The sequence below is a fragment of the Solenopsis invicta genome, chromosome 9 (genome assembly GCF_016802725.1).
Source record: "Solenopsis invicta isolate M01_SB chromosome 9, UNIL_Sinv_3.0, whole genome shotgun sequence".
Lineage (NCBI taxonomy): Eukaryota > Metazoa > Arthropoda > Insecta > Hymenoptera > Formicidae > Solenopsis > Solenopsis invicta.
In genome coordinates, this window is record NC_052672.1 from 7,755,659 (window position 1) to 7,772,964 (window position 17,306).

At 38.0% G+C, this 17,306-nt stretch overlaps 1 protein-coding gene across 1 annotated transcript in view; it reads right to left on the reverse strand.

Moving 5' to 3' along the window:
* LOC105202176 overlaps positions 1–15,557 on the reverse strand; it is a 102,118-nt gene extending 86,561 nt beyond the window's left edge. Inside the window, exon 1 of the mRNA XM_026138199.2 lies at positions 15,313–15,557. The gene's annotated coding sequence lies outside the window, so the exon portion shown is untranslated. The remainder of the gene's footprint in view (positions 1–15,312) is intronic.
* Positions 15,558–17,306: the final 1,749 nt, after the last annotated feature.

Below are 17,306 nucleotides of genomic sequence, written 5' to 3' on the forward strand. Positions count from 1 at the left end.
AAAAATATGTGCTTATAGAATTTTAATCTTAGACACATTGAACATAGCAAACAGATTTTTTTTTTCAAAGGTAGGCTCATTTAGCAGATTTAGATACATTACTTTTTTGGCATAAAGGCAGTATTAGTTAAATAATTTTTAAATATTTAACAATGTTTGATTTTGGTCTGGCTTTATGCCAAGTATTCTTTATCTAACTTCTTTTGTTTTATGGAATAGTAAAATTATTTCAAAGTCTTCACATTTATTGTTTAGATATTTTAAGCAACATATAAGTAAATACAAGTAAATTAAAAAATGTGATATTATATTTTTAGTAAAAACGTCTAATGTGTAAAGAACATGCTGCAAAAATGTATGACTTAAGATTTATGGTGTATTAATAAAATGGATAATAAAACATAATGTTTATGATATCCATTTATTAATAAATATTGCTTTCTTTCATGAGTGCATTTTTTGATAAAAAAATTATTCTGTAGATCATATTTTTTTCATTCTTTACCTTTTCAGATAATTTTTTTAACGTTCAACGATGGCATATATTTTAAAAGTTTCTAATGTTCGAAACACTACTTTAAAAGTCTTTTACTTTAATTATTCTAATAAATACAAATAAAAAAGTATTTTTCTAAAAAAAATTATTCTTAAAAATTTATGTTTCCTTTTATTGTTATTTTTTTTTATTAATAAAGATAGCCATTTGCTTAGTATTGTTGTATTCGTTAATAACGTTTCAATTGAAAAAGATTGTTACAATATGTTCATTTTTACGAAAATTTTAAAACAATTTAAGTTCAGATCAAGTATGCCATACTTAGTGTGACAAAATGGATAATGTGTTGTTCCAAGATTAATTATCATAATTCATCTTGCTCAAAACTTGAATGAAATTATCAGTCTTTTCCATCTTGTTAATAAAGAAAGAAGGAAAATGTAAAGTGTTTACTCAAATTTTGTAAAAAAATTTCCTAAGAATTCTCGGATTTTCAAGGAATTTTATTGAAAATTCCAGGTAAGATTAAAGAATTCTTTAATGAAGCTTTGTGAAATAATTTTATTTTATTATATCTTTTAATATTCCTTTATCATATATTCCTTTATCAACCACAAAGAAAACCACTTAAGCCTCGAATATTAAATTTAAGAAGGTACAAAAAAGAAGTAATATGAACTAAGTGGCATATAATTTGTCCGCAATGCACGGCTCGCCGAAAGTATGGAAAGTACCTATTGAAATGTGATTAAACACACAATGCCACGAATGATGTATTGTCTTTTGATGCCATTGATTTTTTTAATAAAAAAAACTCGCGAAACGCATACGAGAATGTATGAATGTATGGCACATCTATCGTTAATCGATTATCGACATTTTGCATTATCAAAAAGAAATCAAAAAACAATTTTGTCTGAAACAGATAAAATTTAAATTTAAGAGAAAAAAAATCCAGAAATTTCTCTGAATATTAATAAAATCTCCATTATTATTGAAGATAAAATAGAAATTCTCCAAAAATTGCAGATTTTCCCGAAAACCTGAGTAAAATTCCAGAAATTCCCCCACGTATTAATAAAATCCCATGAAAATCCATTTTCAAGGATAAAAACGAAATTCTCGGAAAATTTAAGGTTTTCCCAGCTTTTCTCCCGGTAGTAAACATCCTGTAATATATTTGTGATGTTTCCGTCAAAATGCAAAACAAAAATGGATCTTTCTAGATGACATTTTAAGAGACGGTAAAAGAAAGGAAACGTTCAAAACGGCGAACGCGGGGGTAACGTGACGCGACGTTGGGGCGAGTAGCGGATGCGAAGAAACCCCGGAAATCCCCGGAGAGTGTCGACTCCGGAAAAGTGGTTGTTTTACGAACGCCACGGAGTGCCAGAAGTCGTCGACGTGGCACAATGGGAAAAAGAAAGGAAGGGAAAAGAAGTACTCGTAGAAGTGGAAGTATGGTAGTTATCCTGTTGCGTTGGCTAACGCGATCGCGCTTGCAGTAGCCGTGGGGCACCTCGGGGATTTCGCCGATGTGTTCCAAACACGTTCGCGAGATCAGGTACAATGGCTGGTGGCCGTTAAGGAAAGATCACGGACGAGAGCGGCGTTACTCGCGGTAATCGACGATGCGTACGTGCGTGCGTTTATAAAATAGCTAACATTTTGCGCGCCAGCTTTGCCCGACCCTTTTAAAGGGCTCGGAAAAGACGTTCGAACGGTCGAGAATAGACGCTGGAATGGAGAGATCCGTCGTAATATATGTAAAGGTTGCATATATAAAGCGTGATCGGTCACCGACCAAGTCGGAGTCGATCTTTTATAAAGAAGAATGTGATTGATTGATATCTTTTTTCTAAACTTTCTCATTTTTAACGGTAAATACCTCGATCCCGAGAATTCTCCGGTTAAAAAAAACCGGATATTTCATCAAAGGGACATGCGGTCATAAAGATTAAATAAATGACACACAGTTGGAAAATTTGTTTTAAATTTACATACATCGCATGCCCCAAATCGCATGTCCCACGGTTCATTCAACTTTTGTGTTAATTTAAAACAAGGTGAATATATTAAAAAGTAATATACATATCGTGTAAAAACAGCAAAAATGTAACACTTTGACATAATTTGGAAACAAAATGTTGAAACATATTTCTTCAGTAAAATTAACATTTGCAATATGTTAATACGTACATTTTATTCATTTATCTCAGAATTTATGTTTTAAAATAACATTATTTTATATGTTATTTGTTCATTTGCTCATAAAATGTTATTTCAACACTAAGAAATGTTGAACACAAAATACTGAAATAATATAATTACATAATGTTAAATTAGCAATTAAAAATATTAAAAATTTTAACACAAATTATTTTCAATATAAATATAAAATGTTTTTCACTATATAAAATGATTTCTCATTCTGTTCTTAGTTGAATTTCTTGAAATCCTTCAATTTCTAACTGTGCTCATGAAAGCTAAATTCAACGCAATACAATGATACGTTGGAGTAATTGTTCAAACTTTAGTAAATGTGTATGAAGTTATAAGATTAAAACGTTACAATTGTGATACCTCGGGCGTTCGCCCGTCTCTTTTTTAAATCGTAAAAGTATAATAGAAAAATAGAATGTCCGAAACGTAACAGTCGCAACGTTTCAATTTGTAATTCCACGCTGAATCAGTGAATCAAAAAATTCTATTATGAACCTTGTGCTTAAAAGGAACTAAAGTTTTATTATCCGCGATACTGTCTCGGGGAATGATAGATGAAGACACGCAGTACGTTTTGACAATTTAATAGATGCTGCTAAAACAGTGCGAAACGTTACAGTAACTTTGTAAAGCGTAAATTAATGTTTTATGAAAAGATTAAATTATCAATATCGGGCAAACTTGTTTATACAATTTCGTTCTTGTATTAAATATTATATATATTTTATAATATAAAAAATTAATATTATATTAATAATAATTTTAATTAATGCCTAAAGAAATAGTTTGCATGCAGATAATTTATTTATTTTTTTATATGTCCAAGTATTACAAATGCAGGAATTTTATATTTTTATTTTCTTCCACACTTTTCCGATTTCAGTGGTGAATTAACCTTTCCAAAGTTCCACTGATCGTTTCACCCATTTTGACCGAATTAACGTGGATTTAATGCCGGTGAGTGGAATAAAAGGAAATAGGAGGTTTCGATTGTCAGCACCTCGCTCGCCTATTGTTTGTTAGCGGGGGATGGCGAAGACGAGAGGCCGGAAAAAGGCGGAACGCACGAGAAGAAAAAGAGGGAACCCAAATGAATGGATTCATTGAGTAATGGCGTATTTTTGCACAGGAGAGTTCGATGTTTTAATCAAATATCTTATTCGATAACACGTGCAACGTTAAAATATTTTATTACAATAACTTCTGTTAATCATTTATGGATCACAAATTTGTACCGAACATCGTAATATTTGGCTATTACTGAGAAATAATATCCATGCCATCAAAGGAAAAAAAAAATGCAAAATTTTCTTGTTTACATGTTTTGGCGGTGAACGCTTAACCAGCGATTTTTAATCGAAGTACAACAAACTTCCGCCAGGAAAATATAGCGGGCATAATGCGGAAAGTATAGTTACTAACGTTTAAACATATCGTGGCGCGATAATCTGCTTACTTGAACTTTTAATTAAACTCGGCCATTTAATTTTCGCGTTGACTATCCTCGTGCCCAGCGCTTTAATACTTACTTAACAAGCTTCTTTCCGTATACGTAAAGTAACTCCATTTGGCGATATTGAGTTTCTTAAACGACGTCAGATCTCGCGATTTACGTCGACTCGCAACGACGTTCATCGACGATCGAACGAAACTGAACGGCTGAAAGTGTCCGGGAGGAGCTTTTCGGGAAGAAACGAAAGTGGCAGAATTTCGAGTAGGAACCCGCGAGATGTGCAATTCCAGCACATCGTTGGCGAGGTACATATAATGGAGGGGTCGCGCCGTGTCGTCTATCGCCCAGGGATGAAGTTTGTCTTCGTAAGAAAGAGTAGTCGAGGGCACGAGGAGCAGAAGAGGATCGCGAAGTAACAGGATTTTCGGATTAGGGTAACACGGCCCTGGTAATTGTTCCCTTGTCTCGGTTCAATCCAGAGAAGAGGTCTAGAAAAAAAGCGCTTTGAAGCACTCGACTCTCTGCGACCGGATAAAATCGCTGCTGTGCCCATTCTCGCCCTGATGATTTTATGTTCAATTAACCCTTTGATATATCTCGGTGAATTACGACAATTCGGCTACTGTCCTCATTGAGTATAAATCGCTGGTTTTCCATTCTGAATAGAAAAGAAAAACGTCTCCCCTTTTTCCCTTTCATCTTTTAATTTATAATGTTAATCTAATGCTCGATATTAGTGATCTGTTATAATGTTATAGAAAAAGGTTCTAAAACGGTTTCGTGTCAAAAAAGAAACATGTTAGATGACTATAACTGAAGCTGAATAGTAGAGCTCAGACAAAAGATTCGAACATGTCGTATGTTCAATCTGTTCGAATAGTCTGAAAGAAAAAACATAAGCATCCAATTCGAACATTTTGGGCAGTTTGAACAGTTCAAACGTAAGAATATACGTATCACGTCTCAAAGTATTATCACAAATTTTAAATTTTTATGGGTTGTCCTACGTCTGGCTCTCTATTGGCATCATTCTGTGCGATTAACATTTATTTTATTGGAGCCTAATTGCAAATAATTTTATACTAAATTAAATTAAATTCTTTTATATATATTAATAAAACTTTTATATATGTATATTCGTATAAAATTCATTCTTCTGGATTCATTTAGATTCGTTAAAAAGTTATTTATCTAAAACTGCAACAAAATATAATCATTTCCGCTGCATAATAATTATAAGTTGAATTTTTCAGTTTTCTACTTTGTAACTGATTTTAGGGTCTAAATTTATGTAAATATTTATGACCAACATTTTTTGTTGATTAGAGGAAAAAAATAGAATAAACCTAAGAGCATGCAGTTTTAAAATTTTGATCACTTTTAATTGATTTTGTAGAGCCAAAACATCCTTAAGCAATAATTGGCCTAAAATATTAATTTGTTACGTCTAAAGTTCGGACAATTCGGACAGTAATGAAGGTTGGAAACGAGCGCTTTGAAAACAAAAAAGCAGTTTTTCACGAGTTTTTGTTTTCTACATTAATATGTAAAATAATTTAGATCCGAGTTATAATATAATAATTTCGAAATTTCGAATCTGGGCATGCATTATGGAAATATTCGAAATAAATTCCAATCAAAATTATTCCCCTAGGAAATACAATAGAAATAGAGAATAATTGAATAATTTTGACCGGAACTCATTTTATCAGTTCCATGATACGTGCTTTGAAGTGAGTTTAAACAATCCGAACATAGCTTCAGTTCAAAAAATTCAAACTGTTTGACACTCGATCTTGAAATTCGAACTGTCCAAGCTATTCGATCACTTGATATTTCCGAGCACCACTGAAAAGATATCATCACTTTCTATGTCTTTTACTTTACATAGTCTCATTAAGTAGTTACACACATAATCAGAAAAGAATTTTATTCAAAAATAAAAATTAACAATAAAAAGGTAGTTAATATAATTGATATCTTGTGTCTTCTTACATTTACTCACGAAATTATCAATGATATTTATCATCATATGTGATAATCGATTCTTAAGAGAAAAAAAAAAAATAATAATAAACGGCACATATGCTTCAGACACCTGATATAAACAACAATTGTCATATTTTGTCGAGGAAAAGTTCTCCGTCGAAAGCACACTGTTCCGTGTAACCGATTTACAACTAGCAAATTGCTTTCTCCACTCGACCATGCGCTCACCATTCCCATCGTCGTATCGTACCCCAGCGTATCGGAAAGCTCTTTGCGGTTAGTTCGATATCCCTTCCGTCACCTTTCCCCGTCTCTCAACTTCCTCGTACTATTAACTGTTTTTTTCCTTGCTCACGTCGTAGCGCACGCAGCGGAGTGACGCGATCAGCCTCCCTCATTACGCGCGTTTCAAATCGAGCGTAATCGATATTCAATCGAACGCTTCTTCGCCGTGAAACGTCTTCGCCACGTGGAGAGGCGGTGATGCCTAGGCGATGAAATAAGGAAAAAAATAATAGGGATGTAGCGCGCGAAGTGGGCAAAAGGGAAATAAAGTGAGAGAAAGAGAGAAAAAGAAAGAAGTAGAGACGGGCGTGTACAGTTCGAGACAAACGAAGAAAGAGAACGGGGAAAAAAGGAGTGGTAAAAGATAGAAACGGCACTTCGAGATCGAACAAGAGAGCGCTCGAGGGTACTCGGAGAGTACCAGATGGAAAAGTGGCTGTTTTACGGACACAACGGGGGTGCTGGAATTCGTCGTGCAAGGCACAATGTGACGACTTGAAGGGGAAGAAGTCTGAGGGGCGGTAATGCGGGAGGATATCGGGACAGCTCAGTCTTGTTGTCCCATTTAATACCTTCGGAGGTGACGAGAAAAACTTGCCAAAGCTCCGGGCATTTTTTTGACTCGAATAACTGGGTTCGAATTGGCTTGTTCATCGATGAAAACTGTTGGTTAGGTTTTGCATTGGAATATGTCAAAACGCAAAACATTAAATTGCTATCAAAATATTATTAAATATTGAAAACAATATCGTTTAATCTTTGGCAAAATTTCATGGATTTTAATTTATCTATACTTCTTTTTATTATATTTTATATATAATTACATTTTTCTATATTTCTTTTTCACTCTCATTCCACATATCGAAGAAACGCGCGTATTTTTACTTTAAAAATATGTAAATTAAAAAAAATCGAACAACATTCAAAGTTTTTCATTGTTAAGAAATCGTCTCTAGTTCGGCCTTTCTGAAATGCTTTATCCATCGATATCGCATCCGTCTTTAATTGCAGGAAGACGCGTTCTCGATCTCATCATATCATAAATCAGACGCTTAGCTCTTGCCATAAGCGAGCTATCACCGCGGGTGCCTTTTCCAGGCGGATTTTCGCACGAATCGATCGCGCATCGCGTCCCGTTGCGTCGTCACTACCGAATGATTTGTTTTATTCGTCTCTGAAATATATACCGAGCCAGGCATCCACCCGATCCTGGCCAGGAGTCGGCGCTTCGTACAGGACGCCTCGCACAATAGCCAGGCCGCTGACAATGGCGTCGTTAGCGATGGCCTCGGGCTTCGTTCTCTATTCCTGCCTGCAAGAGCACCGAGTATCGTGTACTGGGTGTTCCAGAAATCGTGCACCAACCCTCATCTGGATTCCTCCCCGAAATTCAAATTTTTCTCGGTAGAAAGTTCAATTTTTCTGCTCTAAAACTTTGCGATATTTTTTTTTTGAGTTTTTAAAACTGGATGTCTCGACAATAATGTCAATAATATAATCGACCCTTGTTGCAATAGAAAATTACTTGAAATCAATTATAATATAAATTTTTTATTTACAGGCATGCATTATCGTTTTCCATTGTTTGCTATTTTCCTTGATACCTCACATCGAAGCAAATGATACTTATTAGAGAATCTATGCAAAGAAAATACACAATCTCTGGATCACCCTATACATACGTCTCTCTATTACTCCCTATGCTTCTATCTGTCTCCGTTGCGCAACAGCGCGAAATGCAAACGATCGAGTCTAAGGGCACGTGCACACTGGCGAGTTTGCAAGCAGTGATCGCGTGATTTATGGAGTTAAAAAGAAATAAACGTTTATATCAAATTTAAACATTACTTTCAAAATTCAATTTAAGCTCCATTCGCAAAAATATACAATCGCCTTTATTAATCGTTTCTCCATTTTTCTGATTCTCTTTTTATTTAAAAACTATTAGACTTAAAATTATTAGATTTTCTCGATTTGGAGAGAGAGGCAGAGAGAGAGAAAGAGAAAAGTTTCCGGGAGAAATAGATTAAATGTGCACGCAGTTTAAAACCGATGCAGAAACGCTTAGTGTCGGCACTAATCGAACTCCTCTTCCTCCATTCTATGCGTCCATCGAGAGCGTTGACGATATCATAATGATCTCCCTGCGACGCGCCTAATTTCTTTCCGGTGCATTCTGCTTTCGCAGCTTCTCGAACAATACGCGTTGTAATTTACGCGCAAAACGCGAATGCGCAGCAGCGATTCACTATTCGTTACTCATTAACCTGTCGCGATGGAACGAGGCAATCGATTGTGCAACTCGAAACTGGTCGGAAAACTGCTGAATATGGGCTAGATGCACACCAGTTCACGATAATGGTGACAGTATCTGACATACATTATTTGATAAATTATCCTTTTCACGTTGAATAATATTTTCGTGGCACACATACTCTTAATCATTAGTTTAATGATGCAAAATCTGCCAATTTTATGTGAAAAGCGCGCCGGTTGAAATCATCAATGTCAAAACTCACCACTTTAGTCGACCTCTATGTAATTTGTGTCACAATTCTATTTATAATTTTATATACCGTTCAATGAAAAGAAAGTAATTAAAGAATTAGAACATGAATATGTACAAAATCTATATTTGACTATAACGTTGAAATAACACGGAGAAAACTAATTTTGCTGTTGCAATTAAATTTAGTTGACACGATTATAATTTTAGAAATTATTCGTCAGTAGAGCAAAATCTCTTTTGTTGCTAAAATACATAGAGAAAAAACAGTGCATTTGTCTTTGCAATTAGATTAATTTGCTGTTACGGCAAAATATATATTCTTAACAAATACTTTTGTTATTAGAGCAAAAATACTACTGCTCATACAAATGAGTTCATGCGGATTTAAATGAATTTCTTTTTACAGCAGAATAATTTGTAATTTTAGTAAACACATTAAAAAAATATCGAGTAATACTCTTAACTAATCTCTTTATCGTCAACATAATGACTATTAGATTTTGCTACAGCAGTATAAAATCTGCTGGACTAACAAATTATTTTTCTCCGTATATGATTGTAGAATAAAAGTTGCTCATAAAATTACATCGATTAGTAAATAGAAATCGTAACAGATAAAAATCACGATTGAACTTAGAGAACGTACATCGCATGTTTCCGCGAAATCACCGCAGACTGTGAACAATTTCAGTGCCGAGTTTACGGAATTCGGGAAAGAATCCGACGCACCGCACCGATCAAATGCACAAGACGCGGCGGAGTTCATCTGAACTTCTTGAAGAAACGATAGAATCACCTGACAAAGAAAAGATTGATGGTACGAATTCTTCACAGAAGTATGTACAATCTATTCACCAATCTGCCGTTTACAGATCTGTCTGTTACAGAACTGTAAAATTAGCGTTATTTTATCGATAATATTATAATGAGAGATAATTGATTATTGTAGATCATAAAAACCAAAAAATATGGATTTGGATACATTCGATATAAAGATGTGAGCAGCAATGTACAATTAAATATAACGTAACGTTATTTAATATCTTGAGCAGAATTATTTAAATTCAAGGAAACGTGATTTTATTCCAACGTACAAAGAAAAACAAAATATTATTTTTTTTTATCGAATAACTTGGGTAATAATCAATGTTTTATATTAAAATTTGAACGAATATATTTGTCAAAGTGTCGTTTAACAGATTCTAGACTCAAAGTAATAAAATATTTATTATTTAGGATGTGATTTATAAAAACGTGACGCATTGCATAATCGGTGAAGAACATAGTATTTCATAAAATAATACATTTTTCATTGTTCATGGTTCAGAATTTTCCTGCGTTCAGAAACATTAGCGATATTATTAGAGATATCATTTTATCCTTGTTTAATATTAGATAACAAGAATAAAATAATATCTGTAATGTTTCTGAATGCAGCCCTCTAAAGTGACAATCGATTTATCGCAGAAATATTTCAATATAAAAATTTCGCTTAAAAAAGTGAAATCCCACGATATTATTTAACTTTTTGTAACCCCGACATGTGCGCAACCGAATAAAAAGTTAAATAACAAAAACAAAACACTCGATTGTATAATTCGTGTGATAATACGTTCAAGTTCGAAAACAATGAGAAAGTATGTATAATTAAGTGTTAAAATGTATCTTAAAAAAATTTCGAAGTGCTCAAAAGTAAAATGTCTTATAACAATTATTAGCTATTGTGTATTGGCATATTAGCGCCACTAAAAAATGGCGAGCTACTAAATGAATAATTCCATAAACAACTGTTAGACTTAGTCACTTAATAATGGAGCTAATAGAAGTATCTGTAATGTCCACGATAGATATAATATCCCCTTCTCGTCTGTATATTCTTCGCCATTATTAGGCGCTTATGTTTTTTTTATTTATTTTAGATTCTTTTAACTGCATTATTTCACACTGGCGTTATACATGAATTTAAAGGCTTCTTGAAACAAATAATTCACATTTTAATTTCTGTTTCAATCGTTCCAGTTAAACACGTTTAAAAAAAAAAATACAAAATGTTTAATACTTTTGACTGTAAATCCGTGCATTTATCACTGTAAATTGGCGATAAATAGCTGGTGATCAGATACATTGCCCACCCTCTTTGTCTATTTTAATTTGGTGTTTTTATTTAGACACGCAATGAAATGCCGAGCGTCCCGGCGTTAATTAATACTAATATGGCCGAGCCTCATTAACGGTAACGTTCATTAAATATTCACACCATGCCGGCGACAGCCTGTATCCCGGCCGCATCGATTCAATCACATTGTGACGGCACGGCGAAATGAAAACTTGCCGCCGCGTCTGATACCTTTCATCCACTTTTCCCTTTACGTTGCGCGACAGTGATTCAAGCGCGTTCGCAAACGGATGCGACGTGGCTCTTGTCTGTCTTTAGAACGGGGTGTGGGTGTGTGTGTGTGTCTGTGTGCGTGTGTGTGTGTGTGGAAACGAAAGAGAAAAAGGAGAAGCAAGAGGGAGAAAAACGAAGCTGCGTCCTATTTTTTTTTCTGATTCTTTCACAGCCACGAATGCCTCTACTATATTATGTCCAAAAAAATTGGTCGAAAATTTCAACAACCACCGAGATGTTATTTTGCGCATTATTTACGACGGCGCGCAGTATTATTTGCCCAAGGTACAGAGAATAATTATCTACGTTCCACTTAACGTAACGATGTTTTTAAAATTTTTAGACCTAGCTCGAATTAATTTGCATTAACTATCTTCTCTTCGTCTTTGCAAGTAGCACGCGTCTCGGAAAAGTATATTAAAAATACCGTCTTATACTGCGAAATGTGCGTCTCTCACACGCGTGTCTCACGGTTGAATGGCAGTAATGGAATGGTATCGGTAATAGCACTCGTCACTCATGTCAGAGGACGATCGCGCTTGGTATTTCCGACTTACGCGAATTCGCACTCGATTACTAAGTTTTGCTTAAATCAGCGGAAGGATACATTATGTTAGTCGAGGGGGCGGGGAGGGAGGAAAGATTATCTCCTCGCCATTAAAGTCAGCGCATTCCGTGAGCTGCCAGATGAAGGGATTTAATGGGATTGCGAACGCGAAGATATCTTCGCGCAACGTAAAAGGGGGCTTTGAGTGTGTTGATAGGTTAACAGGATTAAAGTGGACTCAGTGTGACTCTGCGCGATGAGATACTTCTCTGTTAAGCCGCCACCACTCTCGCGAAAGCGCGACCTGCAAATTTGCAAGCGTGCCGGCCAAAAGAGCGTGTAAATAAAAATAAGAGGGAGGGAGAGGGCGGGATTGCTGAGAGTGGAGTAGAATCCCGCGGTCGGACTCAAACATGTAAATTACGCCGGAAAATATCATGTAAATGCGATTTGCTACGCGACGCATTCACGACGACGAGTTCAGGAAACTTTCAGCTCCAAACCGGTCTGAATTAATTTACCGAGCAGGGAGGGGAAGGGACGGGGAAGATGTAACGTGTGCCGCGAGTACTTAACGCGACTTCAGCCGGTGCATCGCGTTGCAATGTATCCCGCCACCGTTAAAACGTTACGGGTACGTAACCGGGATTATTCTGGTTTTTGAACGGGCGCACGCGAAAAATAAATATGTATCTCTCGCGCGGCGTTAAATTTCGCGTGGGATTACATTCGCGCGGCGCGCTTATTACAAATTTTTCAACGTTCGACGTTAAATAACTGAAACTTGTGGTTAAACGAATCGATTAGAGTTAAAGGGAGATTAGCTGGAAACATTTAAGGGATACCGCTCGAATGGTCTTCCCTTTTTTCGGCGGCGTGCTTTTCTTTTTTATTCGTCTCTCCTGAGGCGTGCACGCACGCGTCTTTGCTTCCGTTACAAAATTTCCGTTATATTAGTCGACAATGTCGAAACGTCGTCTCACCGCATAATGTCACGCGACGTATAATGCCCGTACAACGTAGTGACTATGTAGAGTTACCTTTCATACCCTCAAGTTACCTCTCACGTACCTTAGATCAAAGAACTCGTGTGAAAAATAAACACGACTGTGCGCTATCCATTTGCGAAATACATAGGGTGACAACGCGCACTTTTTTGACGCGAAAACTCACCGGAGCATAATCTTCAAAGCTATGAATCGATTTCGTTTCGCTCGTTTTACCACGCGATTATATTCGCTCAAGTTTATCCACTGAGAAAATATATATATATACATGTACAATGCGCATAAAGGATCCCTTACAAAGACCGCCGCATGTACAGGTATTTAACTCGATTAAGAGAGTATAATCGTTAATCTCTCGCTGCTGTTAATTCTATCTCGCCTTCGTGCCACGCAACGGTTTCGTGAGTTTGAACATTGTTGAAAGAACGCGAAATGACACGCTCGCGATCTATTAGTATTCGTTCGATATTGTACTGATGTTGCAAATATATTCTGTAACGTTGAACGTATCGAACGAGCTCGACTATTTTAACGGAAATATGTATATAAGATAACGCTGCTAACAATAAGTGTAATATGTATGTGTGCATGTATAACGGATGTTTGTACTCTTTGAAAAACATGCCGAAATTTGTATGACGTACAAAACGATAATTAACAATAAACACAGAAATGTATTTATTTGTTTATTTAATACTGCTGATTGCAAAACTACTTTCTTAACGCTATACATGTGTCTTAAATTTTATTCGAAAATCACTGTGATACATCTTACCTGCCATATAATCGGATAATGAATGCGGAACTTCTTATTCGAATGCTCCATTTTAGCCGTAAATCGAATATCATTGACCCATTTACAGATTTAGGATAGCAACTAAATCTAGCGCGGTTTGCGGCACATGCTGTTATTAATAGCAACGGTAACTTTACCCGGGAGATTAATATTATTAATAACCGTTCTAATTATTAGTAAGTCGCTTAATCGAAATAGGCGATAGCAGGTGAGCCAAATATCAAAATTAAAACACAGGAGATTTCAAAATAATATTTTAGTGCAAAATATTTTAGTGTGACTCCGGAGAAATTTATTTCCCCCCGTGGAAAGAATAAGAAATGTAAAACAAATTGCTTTCACGTCCGGCATTCTCTCTCTGACCGCATTGAAATTTAATTGATCAGACATTTTTTTCCTCGGGAGTACTTGCACGATTACGCGGGGAGCACTTACTCGCGAATTTCAAAAGAATACAGAGGAAAAGTTTGAAATATGCAAGCGTCTCCCCTCACCCCTGCCTCCGGCAATCCTACGTCCCATCCCCTGGCCCTCCCTGCGCGAGCGGCGGATCAAACGCGCCTCTCGCTCGCCGGCTAATGCAAATTTCACGTGTTCCAGAAGCATCGATCGCTTAATTAATCTGTACCGACGTAAACGAAGGGGGGCGGCTGCCGGCGACGCGGCTCCCCCGCGGCGCGGCGGTTTCCCAATGAAATCGAATTTCGCGAGTAATCTCGGGCTCCTCGCGAAGAGAGCTGCCCGTTCGATCGAACCGCCGCGCCGCGCCGGAGAGACAGGCGAACGAGAGGGAAATTTTGTCATATTTCGGCCGGAAAATACATATACCTAAACAGTAATATACCTAAACAGTATGATATAATACAACAATATAAATACAACAATATGACATACAAAATAACAGTTAGAGAATGTACACGTATAAGTGGAAAAAGGATTAGCAAAAAGTAATGGAGACAGAGACAGAGAAAAAGAGACAAAAAAAAATACAAAAAGGATTTTAATACATAAAGCGAGCTTTTGCGAATATTAAGCTGTGAAAGAATGATACTATATTCGCAATGAACGATTACATTATGCCGACATACGACTAAATGGTAATAAGAACAGGAGCAAAAAGAGGAAGATGTGTGAAGATGCAGTAGAGCAGAGCGATGGAGGAAAAAAAAGAGAGACGGAAACAAGAGAGAGACACAGAGAGAAAGAGAGAGAGAGCAAGAGCAAAGAGAGATTTGTACTCCGACGAGAATTCTAACCGACACCACGCGCCACCACTGAGGAACACCGGAAAACGAGTGTGACTCGTCGGCATCGCGCCGCCCGGACGCCGGCCAACGTCACAACCCTCAGACACAACGCGCGACCCTCGGCGAACACTAATTCGCACGGTCCAGCGACGCGGCTTCATTCGTTCGACTGATCGGTCGATCGATAATACGCACGTTTCCTCCCCGTTCGCGACGATTGACGCAGGCACGTTCACGTTCGGTGTCCGTCGGTGAAGAATCTCCGTTCTCTCCTTTCTCGAGCTATCACGCACACACGCACACATACACGCACACGCACACGCACACGCACACACACACACATACACAGCAAGGATGTACGGGGTACTTACAATTATAAAGGCCTTCCCGTTCATTCCTATCGTAGTCCTCTCCCGGCGACACATCTCCGAGTCTCTCCTAATGTTCCTTTCCCCGTTCGTGTCAGCGACGTAAGATAACTTGCGTATGCATCCCGCGAATGCGAGATGCGCTCCGTCGACACCGGTCGTGCAACGATCGTCTGTTCGATACTACGTGACCGATACGCTCCTCTTGGATGAACTGAGCTCTCCCCCCCTCGCGCCGGCCTGATATAGCACCCCCACCCCTCTAACATTCCCCTGACGTGTCCCCACCGACCAGGCAACCCCTGCGCGCGAGACGTCGCCGTGGGGATGTGGATCCTGATGGTCCATCGAGGACCCAGCATCCCCCTCGCGTCCTTTCTCACCCTCAATGCCGAGCGTGTGTGCGTGTGCGTGTTTCTGTGGTGGGAGGAAGGGAGAGGCCGCGCATTCTCACCCCTTCTCTCCCGCTCTCCGCGAGTCTACCGTCCGTCTCCCTCCGCCGAATGCGATTCCATCCGTTTCTCTTTCGCTCCTTCCTTCCACCCCTCTGCCCCTCTCGCATTGCTGCTCCTTTTTTGCAACTGACGTTTGTTAAGATGACTTTCATTATCATAGCTGCCGGCTGGCCGCGCTGCTCTCGTGCCACATCGCCATTCTCATTCTCATTATTTTTATTCGCGCTAATTTAGCACGCGCTTATTATTTTTATCTATAGATTTTTCTCACGACAAACTTTGTCGCAAATCTCTCTCTCTCTTCCTCTTTTTTGTAAGTGTAACGCTCATAAAATGGTTAAAATAATATCGAGATATATATTTATTTTATCTGCTGCAAGTTTCAATAGAAAATGCACTATCATGATAGTAAAACCTATTAAATCCCTCTCCGGATTTGTTTCAAGGTCTCGTACGCTTCTGTCTTCGTTCCGTCTTGATAATTGATTGAAAGAATATTATATTACGTCATATTACTCCGATAATTATAAACTTCTGTGAAATATCGGCGAAATATATAACTACCAATCGATGTTCAATATGTCAACTATTTCAACTATCGAATATCTCAAGTATCGCTTGTCCCTTGATTATATTCCTTGTGCTATTTTACATAGGGAGAGTCACCTATTTTACATACTATCACAAAATGTATTCGCAACGGCAATAAACTCGCGGTAGACCTAATTTTAACGCATGCTCACGCACGTAGATAATAAACTTCAGAAATATATTATTCCGCATTATTAATAAACTATCACCTCCTTCCGCTTCCTAATTTTCTCCCCTCTACGCATCCGCGTATCATCTCTGATCTTCTCCATCTCTCTCTCTCTCTCTCTCTCTCTCGTTACACACCCCTCGTTTGCTCCGTTTATCGCTCTTTCTCTCTCCATTTCCGTCCGCCTTCCTTCCTCCAATCTGCTCTCTCATCCTCTTTGTCTCGTGCCTCTGCTGCTCCTTCTCTTTCGTTCAATCCCCTTCCAACCCCCCTCAACATTGCCCTTCACGTCTCTCTTTCTCTCTTTCTCCTCTCCCCTCGATCCCCTTCCTCCCTTTTGCGCTGTGTCCCAAATGACAATGTGAAAACTTCGTGGCTCAAAATCCCGCGCGACTCACCGGACGGAGCTTTTCCACGCTCTCTCGGACGATGGCGAGCCGGAGCGGATGCGGAGCGGCGTACGGCAAGAGAAAGAGAGAGAAAGAGCAAAGAGAGAGAGAGAGAGAGAGGGGGGGGGACCTTACGTGTCATGCCAGGAATGTCCCTCGGGGTCAAACCCGCCGCCCGAGGGGCAGCGACGACGAAGGGCCGCTGTAATAGACGCCTGTATACTCGGATTATCCACGATAAATATTTACGTGCTCTCGCGCGATGCGCTCGCTCAAAAGCGCAGCGTGACCGGCAAGTGAACGGAAGCGCTTCCGTTATTGTCAATGACTGGACACGGCACAATGTCCAAAAATGCAATTTCTTTCTCTTTAAAAACTGCTAATTACTACTGA